The sequence below is a fragment of the Choristoneura fumiferana genome, chromosome 26, assembly GCF_025370935.1.
Source record: "Choristoneura fumiferana chromosome 26, NRCan_CFum_1, whole genome shotgun sequence".
Taxonomy (NCBI): Eukaryota; Metazoa; Arthropoda; class Insecta; order Lepidoptera; family Tortricidae; genus Choristoneura; species Choristoneura fumiferana.
Window position 1 is genome coordinate 3842938 of NC_133497.1, and position 27219 is coordinate 3870156.

The 27219-nt window shown below is 38.9% G+C and overlaps 2 protein-coding genes and 1 pseudogene across 2 annotated transcripts in view; all 3 read left to right on the forward strand.

Annotated features, from left to right (window-relative positions):
• LOC141442620 (coagulation factor IX-like) overlaps nt 1-27219 on the forward strand; it is a 69212-nt gene that overhangs the window by 28612 nt on the left and 13381 nt on the right. The gene's annotated exons all lie outside the window — the stretch shown is intronic.
• LOC141442969 (myrosinase 1-like) lies at nt 7432-20136 on the forward strand (annotated as a pseudogene).
• Nucleotides 22714-27219, forward strand: part of LOC141442625 (uncharacterized) — a 55999-nt gene continuing 51493 nt past the window's right edge. The window contains exon 1 of the mRNA XM_074107649.1: nt 22714-22905. The gene's annotated coding sequence lies outside the window, so the exon portion shown is untranslated. The remainder of the gene's footprint in view (nt 22906-27219) is intronic.

Below are 27219 nucleotides of genomic sequence, written 5' to 3' on the forward strand. Positions count from 1 at the left end.
ATGAATGCTAATTTACAAGCAACACTTTTTTGTAATAGCCGAAACTACATAATAATAGACAACGAAAAGTTGGAAACCCCCGACTTTGTCACTTCAAAGTTCAATATCTCAAAAGCAGCTGAACTGATTTTGATGAAACATGTCTAAGAACCATCGCTAGAAATCTGCTTACAAATAGAAAAACCGCATTGAAATCGGTCCACTCCACCCGTTTAAGAGCTACGGTGCCACAGACAGACACACAAACAGACAGACAGATACACATAGCGGTCAAACTTATAACACCCCTCTTTTTGTGTCGGGGGTTAAAAATACGATCATAGTAGAATGTTAGAGCTTCTGTGAGTTTTAGCTTTATGTATTTCACTGTGCCTAAATTGGTTTGTACAGCGTTTTTTGATAATTTCCATTCGTTTCCAACTACAATGCCACATTACTGTATTTATATTTACACAAGCTGTTTACGCTCATTAGAATCATCATCATCATCATCATCATCATCCCAGCCTATATACGTCCCACTGCTGGGCACAGGCCTCCTCTCAGAACAAGAGGGCTTGGGCCATAGTTCCCACGCGGGCCCAGTGCGGATTGGGAACTTCGCACGCACCATTGAATCGCTTCGCAGGTTTGTGCAGGTTTCCTCACGATGTTTTCCTTCACCGCAAAGCTCGTGGTCAATTTCAAATGTAATTCCGCACATGAATTTCGAAAATTCAGAGGTGCGAGCCGGGGTTTGAACCCACAACCCTCTGCTTGAGAGGCGATAGGTCAACCACTAGGCCACCACGGCTTCTTCATTAGAATCATATGTGGCTTATTTCTGTAAAAGAGGCAAATTCACCAAAGTTAAAACACTTCCAAACTACCCACGGCATCCAATAAGACCACCTGATCGGATCATCCAGGTGATTCTGTTGGACAAATTCGTCTTATGTGATCCCCAGGTGAGTTAACTGAACACTATATCCAGGACGATCCCCTAGGTAATTTTAGTGGACAGAAATATATCCAGTAGGATACCCTACAAAATAATATGACCTCGCAAGTGATTCTAGTTCACAAACATGTCCAACAAGATCACCCAGATGATTCAGTTGGATTTGTTGTACATTACAATCACCCAGGTGATTTAAACAAACTCAAACTCAAACTCACAACATTTATTGACAAGAAAAACACACTACATCACAACAAAAACACAGTAAAAACATAAATAGGAGAAGAGAGAAAAATAAGAGACATTGTTGTAAATGGACTGCTACGTCCAGAACGATCACTTAGGTGATTCAAATGGACGCAAATATCTTGCACGCTCCCCGTGGTAATTTTTGCGGGCTACTACGTTCAGAAGGATCACCCAGGTGATCACAGTGGATGTCATGGACCAAGTGATAAATCGCTCATTTTTAGGGTTCCGGAGCCAAAATGGCAAAAACGGAACCCTTATAGTTTCGCCATGTCTGTCTGTCTGTCTGTCCGTCCGCGGCTTTGCTCAGAGACTATCAATGCTAGAAAGCTGTAATTTTGGGATATAAACGTAAACTATGCCGACAAAATGGTACAATACAAAATTCTAAAAAAAATTTTTTAGGGTACCTCCCATAGACGTAAAGTGGGGGTGTTTTTTTTTCTCATCCAACCCTATAGTGTGGGGTATCGTTTGATAGGTCTTTTAAAACCATTAGGGGTTTGCTAAGACGATTTTTCGATTCAGTGATATATTTACGAATCATCATCATCATCATCCAGCCTATATACGTCCCATTGCTGGCACAGGCTCCTCTCAGAACAAGAGGGCTTGGGCCGTAGTTCCCACGCGGGCCCAATGCGGATTGGGAACTTCACACGCACCATTGAATTGCTTTCGCAGGTTTGTGCAGGTTTCCTCACGATGTTTTTCCTTCACCGCAAAGCTCGTGGTAAATTTCAAAATGTAATTCCGCACATGAATTTCGAAAAACTCAGAGGTGCGAGCCGGGGTTTGAACCCACGACCCTCTGCTTGAGAGGCGATAGGTCAAACACTAGGCCACCACGGCTGTTTTTGTTATTTACGAAATATTTAACTTTAAAGTGAAAATTTTCATTAAAATAAGGCGTCCCCCTCCCCTCTAAAATCTAAACCGGTGGGTGGAAAAATTTGAAAAATTCACAATGGTAGTAAGTATATCAAAATTACAAGGAAAACTGTATTGACTAAGTTTGCTTGAGAATTGTTAGTAGTTTATGAGTAAATAGCAGCCTAAGGTATAAAATATACCTAAACTTGGAAGAATCCGTATAAAATACGAAATCTTTTGAAAATTATTACTTATTTTTTTCTTAATGGCTACGGAACCCTATTTTGGGCGTGTCCGGCACGCTCTTAGCCGGTTTTTCATATCTCTTATGATCGCTTATAACTATAATAATCGTATTATTAATGGCCTACCTACCTACACTAACTAATGAACTAACTAATTACTTATTTGCAAAAGGTTTAGTGAAGGTGCCCCGCAATATCTTAGTTACCTAATTGCTCTCTTTACTAGATTATCTTATTTATTTAGTTCCACATTATTGTAATGTTTGATGTAAATATAAACTATTTAAAGATACTAGCTGTTGTCCGCAACTCCGTCCGCGTAAACATGAAAAATAGTTTAGGTACATCATATTCTCAGACCTACCGAATATACACAAAAAATTAATAAAATTCGGTCAAGCCGTTTCGAAGGAGTTTGGTCACAAACATTTTTGACCCGGGAATTTTATATATTAGACCTTATTCTGAGAAAAAAAAATTGACATTTAAAGTGAAAATGCCCACTTTTGTCTTAAAAGAACACCGAGCTTCAAGCGCTAATAAATTTTAGGTAGGTACCTAGTACTATACAGAATGTAACATTTAGATCGGTCAGTGTGGAAAAGTCTGAAACTATAAGACATACGAGGATCTGTTTTTAAGAACCATGTCATCGATTTTAGTAACAAAATCGAACCCAGAGTTTTAGAAAAATAAAACTTACATTATTAAAGAAAATGAAACACAAATCATTTTATTAAAAGTTTTGATAAAAATTACATTTTTAATACAAGCTTTTTTTTGACTGTACTTGTATTGTCACCCAAACTACATTTGCATACCAAATTTCAAATCGATGCCATTAACCGTTGAAGAGTTCCGTCCTGTGGAGACGATCCTGGCCGGACTACCAGGATGTCACTACCAGATTATTGTATTGTCACGCAATTTACATAAGTATACCAAATTAGGTGCAACTAAATAAAAGCTTGTAATAAAATTCAACCGACTACAAAAAAACCATGAAAATAATTTTCTACCAGTCTGAAGTCGGTGCCTCAGCTCAGCTAGTGCCAGCAGGAGTGATTGAAACCCAATATATAAATAGTATGTATGTGAGGTAGACAACCATAGGACCACTCCTGCTGGCTCGTGCTGAGGCACCGACTACAAACTGGTAGAAAAATATTTTCATGGTTTTTGTAGTTGGTTGGTTCCATTTTTTGTTATACATATATTTTTTATTACTTCTAGATATCGTGTTTCATTTAGGTATTGCTTTTGACCTACACTATTGATATCCAAATAGAAATAATGTTGCAGTTTTCTTGTTACTAAAATCGATGACATGCTTCCTAAGAACAGATCTTCGCATGTCCTATAGTTTCAGACTTTGCCATACTGAACTGACCAATCTGAATGTTACAACCTGTATATGCACTCGTCCCAGATGTTGTGTTGGTGCTGTATAATAATTCACTTGCAGTGTGGTGGTAGCCGCAAGCCTGGTGGCGCTGGTAGCCGGCCAGAGGGACTTCCCTCCAGGGTTCAAGTTCGGTGCTGCCACCGCCGCCTACCAGATCGAGGGGGGGTGGAACGCCAGCGGTAAGTTAGAACAGGGTCACGTTTAAACTGTATATTTAAGTGCTAATGAATTAGCCACCAATACGCTTTCAGAGATGTTATCTTACACTAGCCTAAGGCAGCGTTTCCACCAGTGATGTGCGAGGCTGTGTTGCGAGGAATGTTTAAAGATTTAAAGATTTTTTATTGAACATAATATGGTTATTTAAAAACAAAAAGTTCGTAAGCAGCTGCATTAGTATAAACTGAGTCGCAGCTGTTTAAGCCCACCTCAATACATAGAAGTTCCACAGTGTTACATAATAGTATAAATAGAAAAACTTAAATTAGGTACTTAAATTACCTTGAAAAGAGAGGTACATTTCCAATAGTAGCCTTAGCATATTTGCTGTTGAAACTTTGGGTCCATGGAGTTCGGACGCTCACAAACTTTTTGGACAAATAAAAAAAAATATTCGAAATTACCAATGACCATAGGGCTGGTGCATTTCTCGCCCAACGTATTGGAATCGCGATCCAGCGCGGAAATGCAGCCAGCCTTATGGGCACTCTTCCTCAGGGACAAGACTTGGGGGTGTTTTATGTCGCTCACCATGAATGATTTAAAGGCACCTTTGACTTTTATTTTATCAGTGATCTTTATTAAATAAATGATTTACAAAACTGTTCTATGTATCCATTAGCTGTCTGTCGCCATTCTTCGGTCCCGTCCGGTCCACCACCAAATCCAATCAATGCTGCCAAGATGCTGCCAGTCTAAATATTAAAATTATCACAAAGGGTTGACATACTCTATGACAGGGGGAACTGTATACATAGTTAATTTATTTTTAGGATAGTTTAGTGTAACTTCAATTGTACCTTTTTAATTTAAAATAAATTCTTAGCACACACACACACACACTAGAGATAGTCTTGTGGACTCACTAACAATACTTGTTGCCTGTGTTAGTTTTAACTGTTTTAAGTATGATTCGCCAACTGTATTTCTGTGGACATCTGTTATTGGCTTTCTGTTTAGTACCTAAGTCCTATTATAATGTACTGTATTGCTGTTGATGCCCCAAATAAATAAAATAAAATAAAATAAACAGAGCATGTAAGTAAACCAAACAGTTTTTAATATTGGTAAACTTGTTCCCATTATTCAACAATCTAGAAAAGTGTGTTAAATTAACCGATTAGCTCACAAGTGTCTCTTTGTCAATGTCAATGTGTTTTTCATGAACCAATAGAACGCTTATTAACCTATCTTCGCGTAGCTCTAGCGGAAATAGCTGAGCGGAGCCACAGTAGAAAAACCGGTCAAGAGCGTGTCGGACACGCCCAAACTAGGGTTCCGTAGCCATAACGAAAAAATTAAGTAATATTTTTCTAAGGATTTCGTATTTTATAAGGAATCTTCCAAGTTTAGGTATATATTATACCTACCTTACGCTGCTATTTACCTACTCTTAAACTACTAATAATTGTCAAGCAAACTTAGCCGTTATAGTTTTCCTTGAAAGTTTGATGTACTTACTACCATCCTGATTTTTTTTTAAATTTCCACCCATCGGTTTAGATTTTAGAGGGGGGGACGCTCGATTTTAATGAAAATTTACACTTTAAAGTTGAATATTTCGCAAACATATTACTGAATCGAAAAATCGTCTTAGCAAACCCGTGATGGTTTTAAAAGACCTATACAACGATACCCTACACTATAGGGTTGGATAAGAAAAAAAAATCACCCCCACTTTACGTCTATGGGAGGTACCCGAAAAAAAATTTTGTTGAATTTTTAATTTTACCATTTTGTCGGCATAGTTTACTTATATATCCGTGCAAAATTACAGCTTTCTAGCATTGATAGTCCCTGAGCAAAGCCGCGGACGGAGAGACAGACAGACAGACATGGCGAAACTATAAAGGTTCCGTTTTTGCCATTTTGGCTCCGGAACCCTAAAAAAAAGCAGTATTCTGTCTCGGCAGCGTCCTTGATATAACTACCTACGCCGGCTCGGTACACAAACGCGCGATAGGGCTGCCTACTCTACTAACTGTCACTCTTCAGTTATGTATTTGATTTGATAATGTCACATGAAAATTAGAGTAGGGAAAGGATTAGACACTTTAGAAAATTATGGAAGGAATGCACTAATTAGTGTTTAACAAAAATGCATTTTACGTTATTTTCATAAACCACAAGACGTATATGTTTTATATTATTTTATATTTATGTTTTAAACGGTTTTATTTGGCTTCATCACTACGTATGTTTGTTACCTACAAATTAGTTACGGAGAAGTATCTGCAACTCTTCTGGGATGTGCGAAAAGCTTTATTGTTGAATTAAAGAGTATAAAAAAATCGCATTCTGATGAATAACTTAATTAGATACGTTTTTATATAATATTATACCTATTACATGAATTTAAACATCCGTACACTAAACCATACTGTTTATATCGACGTGACATAATTAGGTTCGTAATAAATGCGCGTGAGTCCTGCGCCGACCGTAGTAACCGCGAAGCACTCTCGACTGATGGTTGCCGACTTTGCCGAGGTATGCTGAGAATTCGTGGCGCGTTGGTATAACTCGCGTTCCGGCCGTTTGTATGAAGACGGTTTACTGCTCCTTTTTAGGGTTCCGGAGCCAAAATGGGAAAAACGGAACCCTTATAGTTTCGCAATGTCTGTTTGTCTGTCTGTCTGTCCGCGGCTTTGCTCAGGGACTATCAATGCTTGAAAGCTGTAATTTTGCGTAAATATGTATGTAAACTATGCCGACAAAATGTTACAATAAAAATTTCAATAAAGATTTTTTTTAGTGTACCTCCCATAGACGTAAAGTGGGGGTGATTTTTCTTTTCTCATCCAACCTTGTATTGTAGGTGCTTGTAGTGTGGGAAATCGTTAAATAGGTCTTTTAAAATCATTAAGGGTTGCTAAAACGATTTTTCGATTCAGTGATTTTTTTGCAAAATATTCAACTTTAAAGTGCAAATTTTCATTAAAAGTCGAGCGTCCCTCTAAAATCTAAACGGTGGGTGAAAATTTTAAAAAAAATCAGAATCGTAGGAAGTATATCAAACTTTCAAAGAAAACTATAACGGCTAAGTATGCTTGAGAATTATTAGTAGTTTAAGAGTAAATAGCAGCCTAAGGTATAAAATATACCTAAACTTGGAAGATTCCGTATAAAATACGTAATCCTTAAAAATTATTACTTATTTTTTTCTTAATGGCTACGGAACCCTATTTTGGGCGTGTCCGACACGCTCTTGGCCGGTTTTTTGTACTGTGGCGGAGCCCTCCCCCTGTATAAGCAGGAGGGAACTTTAAAAAAATGGAAACTTTGCAAACTAGGCGAGTGAGTTGTCATTTTCTACGTATTTTTTGCGCTGAATCGAATAAGACCATACCAATACTTACGGATCAATATTTTGCGAGATATGAAGGATTATTGTTGAAAACATAGCGCGACTAAACCCTAATAAAAACATATAGGTAATATTCCCCACTGACTGCTTCATAGATAAAGGCGTGAGCATCTGGGATCACTTCGTGCACACGCAGCCTGGCCGCATCAGCGACGTCAGCAACGGCGATGTGGCGTGCGACTCCTACCACCTGTGGCGGGAGGACGTCCAGCTGTTAGCGGATATGGGTGTCGACTACTACAGGTTAGCTGTCTGTTTAATTCAGTCAAGGGCGTAGGATGTTCTCTCTTGTGATGGTTGGGACAATCTTGCAGATCGCCGATCTGACTGGCACAGCTGAGCGCTTTGAAATAGATCAGCGGTTCCTAACCTTTTAGTTAGGAGGGACCATTTGACAAAATTTCTGTCTTGCCATGGACCACCAACTGTTTGAAAGTAATATATACGGTAAAAGTAAAATTGAAAATGAATGAACGGTTGCGACCGCTACTTGACTGGCGCGTCGTTTTTGCCAATTCGTTGTTGATGGCTTCGCGGACCATTTTGAGTTCTTCCACGGACCGCCAGTGGTCCGCGGACCACCGGTTAAGAACCACTGAAATAGATCGTCTTGAAGATCTGGACGCCAAGCGCCAGTTACAAAAAGCTAAACTAAAACCTGTGTACACGTATACTTATAACTCTTCGGGGCAGCTGTTCTGTGTGCCAAGACCGCAAACATTACAAGAAATAGCTTAATTAGGTATAAATTTGCTATCTAACTTGAAACAACTTCTACAACGCCTTTTGGACACATAGCCATGGGCCATTTCTAGATTTAATTTAGTTTTACAGAATAAGGTTCTATTTTTTTTGTTTAATTTCTTCTTTGCTATTTAATATTAGTCTAATGAAATATAAACACTACCTACTACTACTTTACTATGTATTCTGACCAGAATGCGAGCGAATCCAAGGCACTAATTTGAAATATTGCAGTAGGTAGACGAAGATGTATTTGCAAGAACGTTTATAACACTTCACATCCTTCAATTCCAGATTCTCGATATCCTGGCCACGGATACTGCCGTCTGGTTTCACAAACCACATCAGCGAAGATGGTTCGCAGTACTATTCAAGCTGATTGACGAGCTACTGGCCCATGGGATAGAGCCAATGGTGACGCTCTACCACTGGGACCTTCCACAGTCGCTACAGGATCTGGGTACGTAAGAAAGGGGGCATCAATTGATCACGTGAGGCGCTAAGGGGGGTCGAGTGAAACTTCAGCTAATCTCATGTGGGGGAGAGGGTGATGGTCTCGGTAAATTTCACGTAGGCACCATCAGCCAAATAAGTGGTCTATCAATTTCTAAACAAGTTCCTATCAAATGAATATGTCGCTAAAATATAACTTTCAAGTTGACAGACACGTCTATTAGCATTATTGTTTCATGACATGCAAACGATTATCAACTTTAGGGTGGTAGACCACATATTTGGCTGATGGTACTTTTTTCCCGCAAGAAACACTAAAATTGTGGGAAAACTGGGTTGAATTGAGTAAAAAGTGCTCACGGTTATCACCTCATTGAGGACTTGATCCAGACTTGTGTGGACGTTTGGAGGGCCCCTAGTGCTGAAGGTCCAACGCAGCCCACCCCTCCCGCCACACTTTTAGTCCGCCACTGAAGGCCTGCAATTCATGGGATGGTAAAGGCTGGAAAGAAGAAAATCAAAAAATCCATGAACTAAAACAATTACTTTGCTCACCCGTGACCTTATGATAGGTCCATGCAACAAATGTGTATTCATGCATCTCGCCTCCACCTTCCACCCTTTTAGAACAAACATTACATCACACAACTCAACTATCAATGCCACACTACACTGACTGTCTCGAAGTTAACCAGAGTACTGGCTTGCACTGTTGTGTTTCGGCATGGAGAGTAAGACAGCCGGTGAAATTACTGGCACTTGAGGTATCCCATCTTAGGCCTCTAGGTTGGCAACGCATCTGCAATACCCCTGGTGTTCCAGATGTTTATGGGCGGTGATGATCTCTTACCATCAGGAGACCCACTTGCTCGTTTGCTTTTCAGTCGAATAAAATAAAAAAAGTACATCCTCAGAGCAACACAACCGTTCACCATGCTACCTGATGTTAGACACAAACAAAAACTCCCCACCGACCTGAACCTATTTATACTACGAAGTGCAAAATTCGTAATTCGTATCTCGCCATCCTGCTGACGCTTATTTTATTTGATACGAGAGTGAGAGGGATGGTACGATACGAACTTCGATTTTCGAATTTCGTAGTAGCCCCGCTGAACCTCCGAGAAGTAACGCCTATCAATAACTTGCTATTTTTCTAGGTGGCTGGACAAACCCTCTAATCTCAGATTGGTTCGCGGAATACGCGCGAGTGGTATACTCTTTATATGGCGACCGTGTGAAGACTTGGATCACCATTAACGAACCTATCGCCATGTGCGAGAGCGGCTACGGCGGCATCCTGGCTCCAGGGTTCCAAGATCATGAGATAGGATCTCTCCTGTGCAGCAAGTACATAATGATAGCCCATGCGAAAGCCTACAGGGTTTATGAAGAGGAGTTCAAACCTAAGTATAATGGTGAGTTCTGGCTCTATAGGTACTACTAGTATGAAGTGCGAAATTCGAACTTGCTGACGCTTAGATATTATTTCATACGAGAGTGAGAGGGACAGTACGATACGAACTTCGATTTTCGTAGTAGCCTTGAACTGTTGTACACTTAAAATTAAGTTTGCTAACAATGTCGTTTTTTATCTCGAAACCAAAGAACGGTTATCTTTCTCTTTCTCATTTGAATCTTCAGGAAAGCGAAGAAAATCGACGAGCCCCGGGCGACATTAACATAATGGCTATACTGTACCTGTAAAGTCTACAAAATGAGATATTGTACACTCTCTTACAAAAATAATTGGGCGTCTTCGGAGCTATACGCAGCTAACTCGCGGCGCGCTCGGTGTGAAAACGTTGTGGGCTCGCTTCGCTTTCAACTCGCCCACGAATTGCCAGTGCCCTATCACACTGGGAATTTGTGGGCGAGTTGACTCTAAAGATCTTTGATGATGATGATACAATAAAAAGTGATTGTATTATATAACTAGTGTTTACCCGCGGCTTCGCACACGTAACTCATTAGATCCAGCTGCTGAATTGAAACTTAGGGATTTTTTAAAATTCCCGTGGGAATTCCCGAAAATTAAATCGTGGTTTTCATTGACGTTACATTAAAAACAATCGTGTCAAATTTCATGACTCTAGGCCCAGCGGTTGTTATTTCAAGATTTTATCCCTATCCCGTGGCAATGTCGGAATAAAAAGAAGCCTATGTTTTATTCCAGATGTCCAGCTATCTAAATACCAAATTTCATCCAAATCCGTCAAGCCGTTTCAGCGTGAAGGAGTAACAAACATACTCACTCACAAACTTTGGCATTTATAAATATTTGTAAGATGTTCAGCTATCTACATACCAAATTTCATCCAAATCCGTCCAGCCGTTTCAGCGTGAATGAGTAACAAACATACTCACTCACTCACTCACTCACTCACAAACTTTCGCATTTATAATATAAGAAGGATTACGATTGGCAGTCGTTTTGCAGAGTTCTCATGAAATTGCCTTTACTTTGTCACCAGGCGAGGTGTCCTACGCGCAGCATGAGTTTTGGTTCGAACCGGCGACAGATGATGACATCGAGTTGACTTCGCTCGCGAGGGACCATGCTGTAAGTCTAACTTGTAAACCAGGGGCACCGGCAGCACAAGAGAATGAGGGCTATCGTTTTTTGTGTCACTAGATGGCGCACTGTTGCGTGAGGTTTTTAAGTATGGCTTTCAAAGTCTGCTATTACGGGCGTGAAAACAAAGTTAAGGTTAAAATCATATTTAATACACCTTAAAACCGTACCATAAAAATATCGAGCATGCCACAGTGTTGCATAGTTCCCGTTTTGTTCGGAAAAAAGAGAGGACAAAGGTTTCCGAAAGACAAAACTGTCTCAAAACACAGACATTCATTGCCCTTGAACGCATATTTGCCATAATTAATTTCAGATATTGCAAAATATTCACAAAATTATTCTAATTATAAATAAACCCGCGTAGCTCACTCAAAAACTATGAGATTTGACATTTCGGAGACCTCGCGCTACACTAGCGCCTCTAGTGGCGAATTCATACGCGATAGCCCTAATTACAGGCACGTTAAATAGGTCATCTTATCAGCAGGATATCGGGCCGTGTGGTGTCGAGTTAGAATTACACCTCTCCATTTCTTCCGTGGATGTCGTAAGAGGTGACTGAGGATATAGGTTCTGGTACACCGTAGGCGACTGGCTAATAACCTGTCACTATTGTACCGTTTTTGTCAAACTTAAAACCTTTGCAAAAAGTGGCTCCGAAGCGGTAACGTTTCGTGTGCTCAGCCTACCCCATTTGTGGGTTTGTGTGTGTGTGTGTATCAGCTGGATGACGTCAGCTGCTGAATAAAGGCTTCCCCCTTAGAACGCCACAGTGATCGACAAATTGCCACTCGCATCCATGCTCGCAACTCTCATGATGTCGGCAGTCCACCTGGTGGGAGGCCTGCCAATGTTTCGTCTTACGGCTCGTGGTCACTCAAGGACTTTTCTCCTCCAACGCTTATGTTCTGAGAGCGATGTGGCCCGCCCATTACCACTACAAAATGGCCACAACTGAACTTAACATACATGAGTCTTCTGACTGTAGTAGTCTTCGAGAACATCCCTGGGTTGTTGTGGACGAATACCAATGGTGATTTTTTTTAAGTATGTATCTATCTATTTAAGTGGGTACGTTTATCCGTTGCCTATTTAGTACCCATAACACAAGCTTTGCAAGTGTCCTGTGATATTCATTTATTTATTTATTGTTGATTTCAGTTTGGCCGCTTTTCACACCCCATATTCTCCGAAGAGGGCGGCTGGCCCCCGGCGTTAGAGCAGTTCATGGCTGAAAAGAGTAAGAGAGAGGGATATCCTCGCTCCAGGCTGCCTGCTTTCACTCAGGAGGAGATTACGTTGTTAAAAGGTTTTTTTTGTTCTCTGTCTTTTTATGAAATATTCTCAAATGTTCCATTTACCAACTTGATCTAAGAATGGGAAGCAGCGCTATTGCCGACTCCAATATCAGGTGTTACTTTGCGGAAGTCAATGAACTGGAACAATGAGGGCTATCGCGTATGAATTCGCCGCTAGAGGCGCTAGTGTAGCGTGAGGTCTCCGAAATGTCAAATCTCATAGTTTTTGGGTGAGCTACGCGGGTTTATTTATAGGTACCTAATTAGAATAATTTTGTGAATATTTTGCAATACTGGAATTAATTATGGCAATAATGCGTTCCGGGCAATGAATGTTTGTGTTTTGAGACAGTTTTGTCTTTCGAAAAATTTTGTCCTCCCTTTTTTCCGAACAAAACGGGACCACGCAAGACTGTAGTTGCTCGATGTTTTTATGGTACGATTTTAAGATGTATTAAATATGATTTTAATCTAAAATTTGTTTTCACGCCCGTAATAACAGACTTTGAAAGCCATACTTAAAAACCTCACGCAACAGTGCGCCATCTAGTGAGACAAAAAACGATAGCCCTCATTACTTTGCACACTCAGCTGGCGCTGCCAAGAGCGCAATCAGCGGTATTCGGCAATTTTTGAAAAAATATTAGTTTCGCAAATGTGATGTAAAACATTGTATGTCGCACGGGCGGTACGAGAATTACGAACATCGACTCATTAAAGCCCTCGTTCGTAATTCCTTATTTACCGCCCTTAAGACACAATGTACTATTGCACGCTCCGCTGTGGCTGATATTAATGCTGTGGCTGTACCAGGCTGTACGGTCAAGGACTTTAATTCATGAGCTACCATGGAACCATTTCACAGTAAACGTCATAGTGACATCGCATTAATTAACAATGAAAATCGTAATGACTTTTCCTTTGAAAAGGTTCACCATGGAAGTCACCAGTAAAGTCTTGACCGTACATTCACGTTTGGTTTCTCAGGATCCGCGGACTTCTTCGCCCTGAACCACTACACGTCCCGCACGGTCCGGGCCGCCGCCGAGGGTGAGCCAATTGGCGCCTTCCTCATCGAGGGCATCCAGGATCTGGGAGTGATCCTGGAGGGACGGCCTGAGTGGGCCAGCGCTACCTCTTATTGGTTCTTGGTTAGTTGCAGACGGGGCGTTCAAGCGTTACGTAACGCAATTTTTAAAGATTTTTTAAAGTAACACGCCATAACGTTTTCTGTATCCCCCCGCCCCTCCCTAAACTTTACGTTACACCCAAATGACCATTTTTAGGGTTCCGGAGCCGAAATGGCAAAAACGGAACCCTTATAGTTTCGCCATGTCTGTCTGTCTGTCTGTCCGTCCGCAGCTTTGCTCAGGGACTATCAATGCTAGAAAGCTGTAATTTTGCACGAATATATATGTAAGCTATGCCAACATTGAACTTTAAAGTGCAAATATTCATTAAAATCGAGCGTCCCCCCTCCCCCCCCTAAAATCTAAACCGGTGCGTGGAAAAATTTGAAAAAATTCAGGATAGTAGTAAGTATATAAAAATTACAAGGAAAACTATAACGGTTAAGTTTTCTTGAGAATTATTTGTAGTTTAAGAGTAAATAGCAGCCTAAGGTATAAAATATACCTAAACTTGGAATATTCCGTACAAAATACGAAATCCTTAGAAAAATATTACTTAATTTTTTCGTAATGGCTACGGAACCCTATTTCGGGCGTGTCCGACACGCTCTTGGCCGGTTTTTTTCTTTTGTCAATTAAGTAAACATAAAAATTATGAGCCCACTAATATTATAAACGCGAAAGTCTGTATGGATGGATGTTTGTTTGGATGTATGTTTGTTACTCTTTCACGCAAAAACTACTGAACGGATTTCCATGAAATTTGGTATGTAGGTAACTAGTGTTGTGTGCTGTTGTGTTTCGGCGTGGAGAGTAAGACAGCCGGTGAAATTACTGGCACGTGAGGTATCCCATCTTAGGCCTCTAGGTTGGCAACGCGTCTGCAATACCCCTGGTGTTGCAGATGTTTATGGGCGGTGGTGATCTCTTACCATCAGGAGACCCATTTGCTCGTTTGCCATCCAGTCAAATAAAAAAAAAATATAAAAATAAAAAAAAACTAGACGCTTATATGTTAAGGCTATTTTTATCCTGATATTCCCACGGGACAGGGATAAAGTCCTGAAATTTCAACCGCTGGGTTTAGAGTCTTGAAATTTTGGACAGTTGTTCTTAACACAACCTCAATGAAGATCACGGTATACAGTCACCAGCACCAATATCTGACACAACAAGCGTGCATAAATATCTGATACGACTCTATTTCTAGGGCCGAAAGGACGTGTCAGATATTTTTGCACGCTCCGCTGTGGCAGATATTATTACTGGTGACTGTACATTCTAGGATTTCCCAGGGGAATTTTGTAAAATCCCAGAATTTCAATTGTAACTACCAGATCGAATAGTTTACGCATGCGAAGCCGTGGGTAAACTCTAGTACCTATAAAATAAAATAAACATAAATAACATGGGACCAATTGGGTACCTTAAGTTTTTTAGGATGGTCCATGTCATATTTTGACGACCAGATGGCCTAGTAGTTAGAGAACCAGACTACGAAGCTTGAGGTCCCGGGTTCGATTCCCGTGTCGGGGCAGATATTTGTATGAAAAATACGAATGTTTGTTCTCGAGTCTTGGGTGTTTAATATGTATTTAAGTATGTATCTATCTATATAATTATATTTATCCGTTGCTTAGTACCCATAACACAAGCTTTGGTAAGCTTAGTTTGGGACCAGGTCAATTGGTGTGAAATGTCCGTTATATTTATTTATTTATTTATTTATTTTAGTAGACTTATATGTAGCTCATTCCTATAGATAAATATATTTTCACTTTCCGTTTTTTTTGTAAAACTAAATTGAAACTATTATATCGTCTTACAACGACACATACGTACACACACGTGCGTACATACGGCGACATTTGACAACTGACAGCTGTCAATACGACCCTTTTTTTTAATCAAACAGACCAAAGCACAAACCTATTAATCCCACCAAACGTGCGGTTTGCCGAAATAAAGTTTCAATATATTTTTACAAAAAATCAGCAAGTGAAAAAAAACATCTAAGTATCTACAGGAGTGAGCTATATTTTAAGTCTACAATCGATAAAAAATATAACATGGACCACCCTAGAAAACTTAAGGTACCCAATTGACCTAGTCCCGAACTAAGCAAAGCTTGTATTATGGATACTAGGCAACAGATAAACATACTTATATACAAACTTAAATACATATTAAACATCCAAGACCCGAGAACAAACATTCATATTCTTCATACAAATCTGCCCCGGCCAGGAATCGAACCCGGGACCTCAAGCTACATAGTCAGTTTCTCTAACCACTTGGCCATCCGGTCGTTTTATAATATTAGTATGGAAGTATGGATATGGATGGTGATGAGGCGCCTTTCGCAGGTCAACCCCATCGGGCTGCGGCACAACTTGAAGCTTATCAAGCAGCAGTATGGAGACTGGAGGGTCGTCATCACGGAGAATGGGTACTCCGACAACGGAGCCAGTCTTGATGATGAGAAGCGGGTGGAGTACTACAGAGATTACTTGGAACAGGTACTGTATGCAAAAGCCACAGAATAACAAGTTTTCCATACAGTAGGCCGACGCCTTTGAAGCTGGTCGATACCGCAGCCTGTATAGGTATTTACGCAAGTAAGGAAGGATTGTCACAAATTTAAAATTTGGAAGGTCCATTTTTACGAATCGGTACATATTGGTATTGCGAAATTATATAAAACAAAATGAATTAGTGGTGGCATACTTACTAGGGGCAAGAAGTATTAAAATTATACTATTTTTGAAATGAAAAACTCTTTTTTCTGCAAAATATACTTTTATAGATTAGTACTTAACCGACAAATACTTTCGGTTTCTAGACTTAACGGTCTTAAAGTTCATGTTATTGAATTTAATTATATAAAAAATAAATAAATATAATTACATGAATAATGAAATCTTAGTTCTTTATTTATGCGAGATGAAGATTTTCACGCACTCACAGTACATGTCGTATGCACCATAATAAATATTGATTATAATGTAAATGTTAAAAAACGCGATAGCCCTAGAAGACTTGTCCCAAGCTACTAAGAACGGCGAAGTATGCAGCTGGGGCTCCTCCCACCCGCGTCTCACCCCTCACGCCCGCACGATTGCTCTGTCTAGACGTCTCCGTCGGATTACTGTAGGGAAACTTGTTATACTGTGCTAAAGCTGTATGGTCCTGACAGACAGGTGGACGGACAGACAAACAACAAACTGACATGGAACCCTAAAAACTATATTTATTAGCGTAAGAACTGGCTATATGTCTTGCTAAGTATATCTATATTTTACCCCATTGTCATCATCTCTGTTCTCTGTCGGACATAGCGTCCCTCGTAGACCTCCAGTTGCCTGCATCTACCTTGACCCCCGCAGCTTGAACCAGGGCCCTGTACCACAAAAGTTACAAATGCTACAATTCGACAAAATGGTCAAGTTTCTCATAATAAAATGTTACAATTTTATGATTGGTTTTTTGGAGTCTTTTTGTATTTTTTATTTCAACTCCAAATTTGTTACTTTCACGGGTATCCCGTGAAACCATATCGAAAATACAAACTGAGACATGGATGCACAGAAAAACCAGAAAAGAGACCAGCACTGGGAATCGAACCCAGGTCCTCAGCATTCCGTGTTCCGTGCTATAACCCCTACACCACTGCTGGACAGGAATCTAGACACGAATTTTTCCTATGCATACATATGCCTATATATGCTAGTATGCTTGCTGCTGCTTAAGTAGCGTAGTAGAAATAAGCAACCTGAGATATGTATGCATAGGAAAAATTCGTGTCTAGATTCCTGTCCAGCAGTGGTGTAGGGGTTATAGCACGCAGCACGGAATGCTGAGGACCTGGGTTCAATTCCCAGTGCTGGTCTCATTTTCTGGTTTTTCTGTGCATCCATGTCTCAGTTTGTATTTTCGATATGTTACAATTTTGTCGAATTGTAGCACTTGTAACTTTTGTGGTACAGGGCCCTGGTTCAAGCTGCGGGTTCAAGGTAGATGCAGGCAACTGGAGGTCTACGAGGGACGCTATGTCCGACAGAGAACAGAGATGATGACGTGGGGTCATCCGTCCATCTCGTTAGTGGATGTCTTACGCTACGCTTGACGATCCGCGCTCTCCATTCGCGAACTTTTAGGCCCCAACAACCGCATCCAACGGCCATCTGTTCTCCGTGCTATATGGCCTGCCCATTGCCACTTCAACGATTAATCAACGAGCTAATTCGCTTGGCCATGTAAATAATTTATTGAATCAGGTGTTGCTTTACGGAAATATGAATGAACTAAAAGAAAATAGATAGAAATAGAAAAATAAATATGGAACGACGATAGACAGACGGATTTGTGTTTCTTACCTACAGTGTGGAGGTGGAAGAACTGCATGAACACGCATATCTTGCATAAACGTCGGTATCATAAGGTCGCGGGTACAAAGAAATTCTCTTAGTTCATTGGCTATATAGTGTCTCATCTCACCTAGGTATATCATATGATTTAATTTTTGACAGGTCTTCTTAGCTGTAACTGAGGACAAAGTGAACGTGACGGGTTACACCGCCTGGTCGCTCATGGACAACTTTGAGTGGATGGACGGATACCAGTAAGTATCTTTATACTAGCTATTACATGCGTTTTCTCGAAACATTAGATGTTTTCTATCGCGTATTCGCTGGGTACGAAGTACTAGGTGGGGGTAATGAAATCTGTCGCAGCGCTAATAGTGGCCAAAAGACGAAATAATCAAGATTCTGCCATTTGTCATACTCATATGAATTTGTCATTCGAAGATGGCGGATGTAGACAATATCTCTAATTTTGCTATTTCTGTTTCTTTGGCTAGTTGAAGTATAATTTTGATAGTGTTTTATGCGGCGATTAACCTTAACAGTGAACAGTGATCCCAAAATTCTATATAGCTCTCGTGTCTAATATTTTTTAATGCGCAAGAGGTCTCCACGTGGTTTCTGGAATTTTACTATCTAGTTGCAAAAACTACAATTACCGTACAACGTCCCTCACAAAGAGAGTTTACCTTGACACTGGCGAATTGTCATTAATTAGGACAGAAAAGCCATATTTTAAAAAAGAAGAAGAAGATTAACAAAGCAATTTGTGTAGACATATCTGCCTAATTTTAGTAATAATGTTTGTCTTCTTGAATTATTGAACACAGTCCCTGTTTTGTTTTTAATTCCTCCACATCCCGGACATGTCCAGCAGATACCATCAGTTTTCCTTTTGAAACGGTTTGTGGTTGAAATTTTATATTGAGTACTTAATACACACAAAACCGGTCGTCAAAATAATACGTATGTTGATCTGAAAACGATATTTAATTTATTACTAGCGATACAAGAAAGAAGAATTATATATGTTTACTATTATTTAAGGAAACCATTAAAGTAGCTTTATCTTTTTGTATACAATAAAAGTATGACTAAACATGAAGTAAACAAACCCTGAAATAAACAAACTAAAACACACTTTTTGAATAAATTTTAATTACCTCATTTAATTTTAATGACCAAAAATTAATTCACAGCCCTTTGTCCACCCAAATCACGGTATCGCAGTAATTTAGTATTATAAATTAATACGTGATAGGTTTGATTTTTTGTTAAGATTGCATTTTTGGAATCTTTTTGTATTTTTCACTTGAATTCCAAATTTTTTGTTACTTTTACGCTCGGATTTTTTTCACAATGTCGCAATGAAATTTCAAAACGTCAGCCGACAAACTTGCGGACGCTAGGTGGCGCTGATGTCGTGCACAGAGCCAATTTACATTTTTAGAATATGTATTTGATGTGACACCAGGACTTTTGCAGTCAGCATTTGCCCCACTTTATTATAATAAAACTGGCCAAGTGCGAGCCGGACTCACGCACGAAGGGTGCCGTACCATTATCTATACAACATTAGACATTAGCAAAAAAAACGTCAAAGAAAACAAGTTTGTTGTATGGCAGCCCCCTGAAATATTTGGTTTATTTTAATTTAATCATTTATTTTTAAATTGAATGTACAACAAAATATTCTGTGAATATTTCAAGCGAGCAAAAAACGGCAAAAAAACACGTCTATTGTATCTATGTATGGAAGCCCCACTTAATTGTTTATTTTATTCTATTTTTTACCCGACTGCGAGGTACTTACATCTTTTTTTAGTATTTTTTTTGTTGTTATAGCGGCAACTGTTCTGTGAAAATTTCAACTGTGACGGTCAGCTAGCTATCACGGTTCATGAGATACAGCCTGGTGACAGACAGACGGACAGTGTAGTCTTAGTAATAGGGTCCCGTTTTTACCCTTTGGTACGGAACCCTAACGATTGATAGAGTCAGCAGAGGCTCCCTGCGACAGAGTTCTACCGTTGTCATAATATACGAATTTGTCAAGGTAATTGACCATTATGTTCGTTTGCCAGGTCCCGCTTCGGTCTGCACGCGGTGGACTTCTCGGACCCCATGCGCCCGCGCACGCCGCGCGCGTCCGCTCGATACTACACGCAAGTCGTCGCAGCGCGCTCACTAGATGTCGCTCCCAGCGCGCAAAGTGTTTAAAAGATATTGTTTAAATGTTTATTTATTTATCAATAAAAATGTACAGCATTATATTATGTACTTCGATGTCAGTCATGTCATGATTCCTCTTAAGGTGTCCAAAAAAAATCTGGTAAAAAAAGGTAATTAGGGCTACGGTTTTCGCGCTCACCAGTTGGCGCCACTGTAGACAAAGGTCCTGCCTGAAGTATAGTGGTTAGTTTCTTATTACGGGCGTGAAAACAAAATTTACATTTAAATCTCTTGACGTCTTGACGACCAGATGGCCTAGTGGTTAGAGAACCTGACTACGAAGCTTGAGGTCCCGGGTTCGATTCCCGTGTCGGGGCAGATATTTGTATGAAAAATACGAATGTTTGTTCTCGGGTCTTGGGTGTTTAATATGTATTTAAGTATGTATCTATCTATATAATTATATTTATCCGTTGCTTAGTACCCATAACACAAGCTTTGCTAAGCTTACTTTGGGACTAGGTAAATTGGTGTGAATTGTCCCCTGATATTTATTTATTATTTATTTATTAAATCATATTTAATACCTTAAAACCGTACCATAAAAATATCGAGCATGCCAGTGTTGCATCTCCCCGTTTTGTTCGGAAAAAAGGGAGGACAAAGGTTTCCGAAAGACAAAACTGTCTCAAAACACAGACATTCATTGCCCCGGAGCGCATATTTGCCATAATTAATTTCAGATATTGTAAAATATTCACAAAATTATTCTAATTATGAATAAACCCGCTTAGCTCACCCAAAAACTATGAGATTTGACATTTCGGAGACCTCACGCTACACTATCGCCTCTAGTGGGGAATTCATACGCGATAGCCCTCATTATCTAAGGTCATATCTCAGTTTGAGCCGAACAGAGGTGACATGCTTGTTTTTTTATCACTGACTGTCACGAAATTATGTCTTCTATCTATATAACAGATAAATAAAATGTGGTGCCTAATATTTAACAAAAAAAAAATTTAATGATTTGCAAAAAAATCTACTTGAAAGCCGTGGTGGCCTAGTGGTTTGACCTATCGCCTCTCAAGCAGAGGGTCGTGGGTTCAAACCCCGGCTCGCACCTCTGAGTTTTTCGAAATTCATGTGCGGAGTTACATTTGAAATTTACCACGAGCTTTGCGGTGAAGGAAAACATCGTGAGGAAACCTGCACAAACCTGCGAAGCAATTCAATGGTGCGTGTGAAGTTCCCAATCCGCACTGGGCCCGCGTGGGAACTATGGCCCAAGCCCTCTTGTTCTGAGAGGAGGCCTGTGCCCAGCAGTGGGACGTATATAGGCTGAATGATGATGATGATGATGAAAAAAAACTACTCATTCACTATTTTTCGGGGACAAAAATAAGACAACGAAAATAATTTAGACGACCGGATAGCCAAGTGGTTAGAGAACCTGACTACCAAGCTTGAGGTCCCAGGTTCGATTCCCGGCCGGGGCAAAAATTCGCTTGTCGAACTATGTAGTGCACGAGACCCTCTGCGTGAGTCCGCTTTGCACTTGGCCGTTTATGACACGATAGCTAGCAGAAGTTTAAAAAATTTAACATCTGGTAACATGGTGAACTCTAAGGATGAACTCTGGTTGAGTTCGAAACGCGTCATTGTAGTGTGGTGGGTGATACTTGGGGTTGTACGTTGTTTTACAGACAAAATTTTAATAGAATTTCGTTTAACAGACATTTTTTATCATATTATCCTTTCATAGAATAATCAATACGCAGAACACTTAGGGGCTATTTTGATATGAATATCTAAACAAAAAAATATATTTGTAACAAAAATCTATGATTTAAATTTCTTCAGACTAAGGGGCGGTTTCACCATCCATTGATTAGCGTTAACCGACGGTTAAATGTGATGCCGTCTCCGTCTACTCGAACAAAACAAATAGAGACGGCATCACACCTAACCGCCAGTTAACACTAATCAATGGATGGTGAAACAGCCCCTTAGTCTGAAGAAATTTAAATCATAGATTTTTGTTACAAATATATTTTTTTGTTTACATATTCATATCAAAGAACAACAAATTAAATGTTAATTATTATCATATTATTTAGTTATTATAAAACTTAATACCAAAAAAAACATGCAATTCGTTTTCTGATGTGGTCGCAGTTCTAACCTAACCTAACCTACTTTTCTAGTAGCGAGTCGTTTCTGACGAGGTCACTGTTCTAACCTAACCTAACCTAACCAACTTTTCTGGTAGCAATTTTTAACCTATTATAATATATTTAATATATTATATTAATATAATATAATATAATAATAATAAAATATAATATAATATATTTAACCTATTATAATATATTTTATCCAACAAACAATATTTGTTAAAAAATAATTCTACAATTTGATAAATTTGATAAATAATAAAGTGAGATTATAAGATTCCTTGAATAGTTATTCTATTAAATTTGTTTCATTCAAGTATATAGTCGTTGAAACAATAATATACGAAGTAAAAATTCAGGGACCAAATATTATATGAAACATTTTCTGCGAAACGAAATTCTATGAAATTTCTGTCGGCGAAAGAAGGGAACACCGTTCTTACAGCGGAGGCAGAGGGGCTACACGAACACATTTTGTTGCAGAGACATGGTAGTTATCGTAAGGTCATGGGTGAACAGAAATAATTGTTTATTTTATAACTGATATGGACGAAGTAACGCTTGATAAATAGCTAAGTATAAAGTTCTAACGCTGCAGTTGTATTGATCCTACGCCTTTTTACGAACATGGAGTTGTCATCGAATAACAACAGAAATATATTTGCGATTAATATGCTGATTATGATTTTAGGTGAGTTGAAAGAAAATAATTATGTGTTGTAATTCTAAGTAATGTAAACCTAGTTACATTTTTCAGTGTATTTTATCGTAAAAGTTCGTCTGATTAGCTTCACCCTATCGTAAAATGTAAAACTGTTTTGACATTTTGACCATAAATAATTAAAGTTCCATATTATAAATATGAAAAGTCACTCATTTAATACAATAATAGGGTGCCGTCGTATTCTGTCTGAGATAAGAGTTCTCCCAATGGAAAATCGACAATTTCTCAAAAAGTTGTCCATTTTCAGTTGTCCACTTTTAAAAAAAAAATACCTGACGCTATTTCAACACAAAAACCGGCCAAAAGCGTATCGGACACGCCCGAAATAGGGTTCCGTGGCCATTACAATATTTTTCTAAGGATTTTGTATTTTATATGAAATCTTCCAAGTTTAGGTATATTTTATACCTTAGGCTGCTATTTACTTATAAACTACTAATAATTCTCAAGCAAACTTAGCCGTTATAGTTTTCCTTGAAAGTTTGATATCCTACGTACTACCATCCAGATTTTTTTTATAAATTTCCACCTACCGGTTTAGATTTGGGGGGGGGGGAACGCTAAATTTTAATGAAAATTTGCACTTTAAAGTTGAATATTTCGCAAAAAAACCACTGAATCGCAAAATCGTCTAAGAAAACCCCTAATGGTTGGCTGAGAAAAAAAAAACACCCCCACATTACGTCTATGGGACGCAACCTAAAAAAAAATTTTTTTGAATTTTTATTGTACAGTCACCAGCACCAATATCTGACACAACAAGCGTGCATAAATATCTGATACGACTCTATTTCTAGGGCCGGAAGGACGTGTCAGATATTTTTGCACGCTCCGCTGTGGCAGATATTAATGCTGGTGACTGTACCATTTTGTCGGCATAGTTTGTAACGAGGTGTCATACAGCTCGTTTCATCCTAACTCTTTGTACTGTCTGGTTTAGCACATATTCGAAAAAATAACATTTAAATTCAAATTTCCTTTTCTAAATTCCACACCTGTTCAATTTACGTCAAGTAGCCATTCTATTCAGAGCCTCCGAGCTGAACACATACCTTCCTTTATCCTAGATCCTATAAATCTCATAATAAGCTCATAATTTACTACTCCTATACGAAGGAAGGTTTTATAATTGTACAGTGCATTTTGTGAAGTATCATAAGATCATTAGATCTAATACTGCTGGACTTCAGTGCCATTGATTTATATAAATAAAGAACTGGGCACGGAAACGTAAGTTGATTAACTATGTATTTTTTATAATTTTTGATACAGTGTCAAAGCATACCTTTTAGATACTTAAGACCGCGTCTGTTTGTCCGCAGGTGCCCTTTAATTATAATCCTAGATAAATATCATTGTCTGCCCTATTCCTGTCTTCTTCCTTCATCCGAACAACTTCCCCGGACACCACCCCGTGACACTGGCGCACCAACGTGATAGAACCCACCCACCCAAGACCCGAAAACCCGAAGACCCAGAGACCGAAGATTTTTTTATTTACATTAGTATTTATATTATTTTTAAGTACTTTTCAAAACTCTAAAAGGTTAATATCAACCCTCACATAAATTTCGAACCCTACTTTTGGCCAACATTCAGTTTACCGCCCTAACCTACTAAAATCAAAACGTAATACTTACAATTTCACCAGCTTATGAGCCCTTAATTAGTGTTAAATATGTAAACGGGAGGGTAAGCGACCAATGACAAAGCCAGTTAGATGCACACTGATTTATTCCGTTGCAAGTAACGCTAATACGGGTCGCAGCCCGCACACATGCATAACTACATATCTAACAATTAGGTATTCAACGTGACGTCGTCCTATTAGTCCCAGTACACTAACAATACACTGCACAAAATAAATACACAAAACATTCACAGACATCAACACTAAACGCGGTTTCCATAGAAACCAACATAATAATGACATAAATTCGGGTGTTCTTAAAACTCGTCAGAGTCACCTGGAGATGTGTCATTAAACACTTACGGCAGTGCTGTTGGGGAATACCCTCAGTGGGGAATACCATCACAATACCTACACTGGAAAAGAGACCTTCCTAGGGCCTCCGAGGTCGCTTATCTAGAGGTCTCCGGACTGGTTCATGGTATAACACACACTTTTTATCATCATCATCATTTATCATTTATTTATTTCTGAGAATATGGTACAATATAAGTTAGTAAAAAGTGTTAGTTCAGCATATTCTGCCGTCATCGGCGTAGAAATATTTTACAGTTAATATAATTTTAGAATAAATAAATAAAAAAACATTATTAATAATAAAAACAGAAAGAAAGAAGAGAGGAAAAAAAAATACATTATTTTGTTTATCTATAAAATAAAATACAATTTGCCTAAATTAATTGTTACTTATTTAAAAATTCATCAACTGAATAAAAGCACTTATCAAGCAACCACTTAAACATTCTCTTTTCAAATTGGTGTGTTTGTACCATCTTAAAATCCTCAGGTATTCTGTTATACAACTTTATAGCCATGCAGTATACGTTCATGCCAAACAATTTTAAGTTTTTTCTAGGCTGATGCAATTTTAGCGGTCTCCTGCTAGGTCTGTTAATTTTATTAATTATCTGGTCATGCAGTGGAAAAAACTGTGGGTACTTTTTGACAAATTTAGTTATTTCAAATATGAAAAGACATGGCAATGGGAGAATGTTAAGTTCCTGAAATATTAAAATAGAACACTTAAGAACATTACTTATTATTATTATTATCAAGACTTAAGTTTCAAAAACATTTAATCCGATATTATGAAGATCACTTTCGTAACTACTTAACGCATTATTTTTTATAACTAATATTCGATTACGTTCATATTTAAACCGAACCTTATTCAACTTATACCTTTTACATGTACTGAATTACCAAACTTACGCTTTAGAGACATCGAATCCGATATAATAATTACAATCACTCTCTTAAAAATAACTTTAAGATAATCGTTTTAAACACAATGCAGACGGCTCTTCTAAATAAACCGGAACTCCTGTACGAGCTCAAGCTCCGCGACGTCCAATTTCCTTCTTCCGCTACAGCTGATGACTTACGCCAACTTCTAAATCCACTTTTAGAACAGCCATGCTGCATCGAAACGAGCCCCTATACTCTGGAACAGGACATGGAAGAGATCACCAAATGCCTCACCATGGTTTCATCTCGTCTTCTCCTATCATCAACCACCAACATTCACAATGATCGTATCGCGACATATTTAAAACATTTATGCGTAAGAATTAATCGTATTTCTATAACAACTGATATTTCTAACACATTATTACTAAAATATAAACAGATTTGCGAACAACTGACAGATTGTCAGGAAAAAATGGGACTGGGGAATTAAGTGGGACTGGGCCGGGCATGTCTGCCGGATGCACCCACAAAGATGGGCGCACAAAGCCACATGGTGGGTACCACATGACGGGCACCGACGGCAAGGCAGGCCGAGGCGGAGATGGCGAGATGACCTGGACGCGGAATTGAGTGAGTGGCCAAATATAGCTCTGGATAGGGAGATGTGGAAGTCAAGAGGAGAGGCCTTTGCCCAGCAGTGGGACACAGTTATAGGCTAAATATAATAAAAGCACAAAAACTATCAACTATCAAACCTTACCGACAATCGTCAAACCGACTTTAAACGATTTAATTACAAAGGAGACGGTTGCCCACGCGATTTTATTCAAAAAGTAGAAGAATTCGCAATCTCTCGCAATATCGACCATAAAAGGTTACATAATTGCATTTATGACCTATTATCGGGAACCCCTTTAGATTGGTATAGAGCTATAAAAACAACGCTTACTGATTGGAAAACATTTAAAACACAATTTATCCGAGATTTCGAAATCCACGACCACGACTATTACTTATCTCAAACTATAAACTCTCGCAAACAAAAAACAAACGAGAGAATAATTATGAGAATAATTATGTACTTTTCCGCGATGGAAGCACTCTTTTCCAAAATTACATGAACCACTGTCAGAGCGATCAAAGATTGATATCTTGCGCAGAAATATGAAATTTATAGTTCAAAACTGTTGCCCACTGACGTGACGTCGATCGATCAGCTTTTTCAAGCATGCAAATGGTATGAGAGCTGTAACGGTTTTAGACAAAACAATATATTTAATCAAAACGTCAACGAACAACAGAACCATTCAGAATACTATTCATCAACTCGTACCACACTCCATATTTTATACCACCATTTCCGTACAAAAACGAAGTCCCAATTCACACTGTCACCCCCC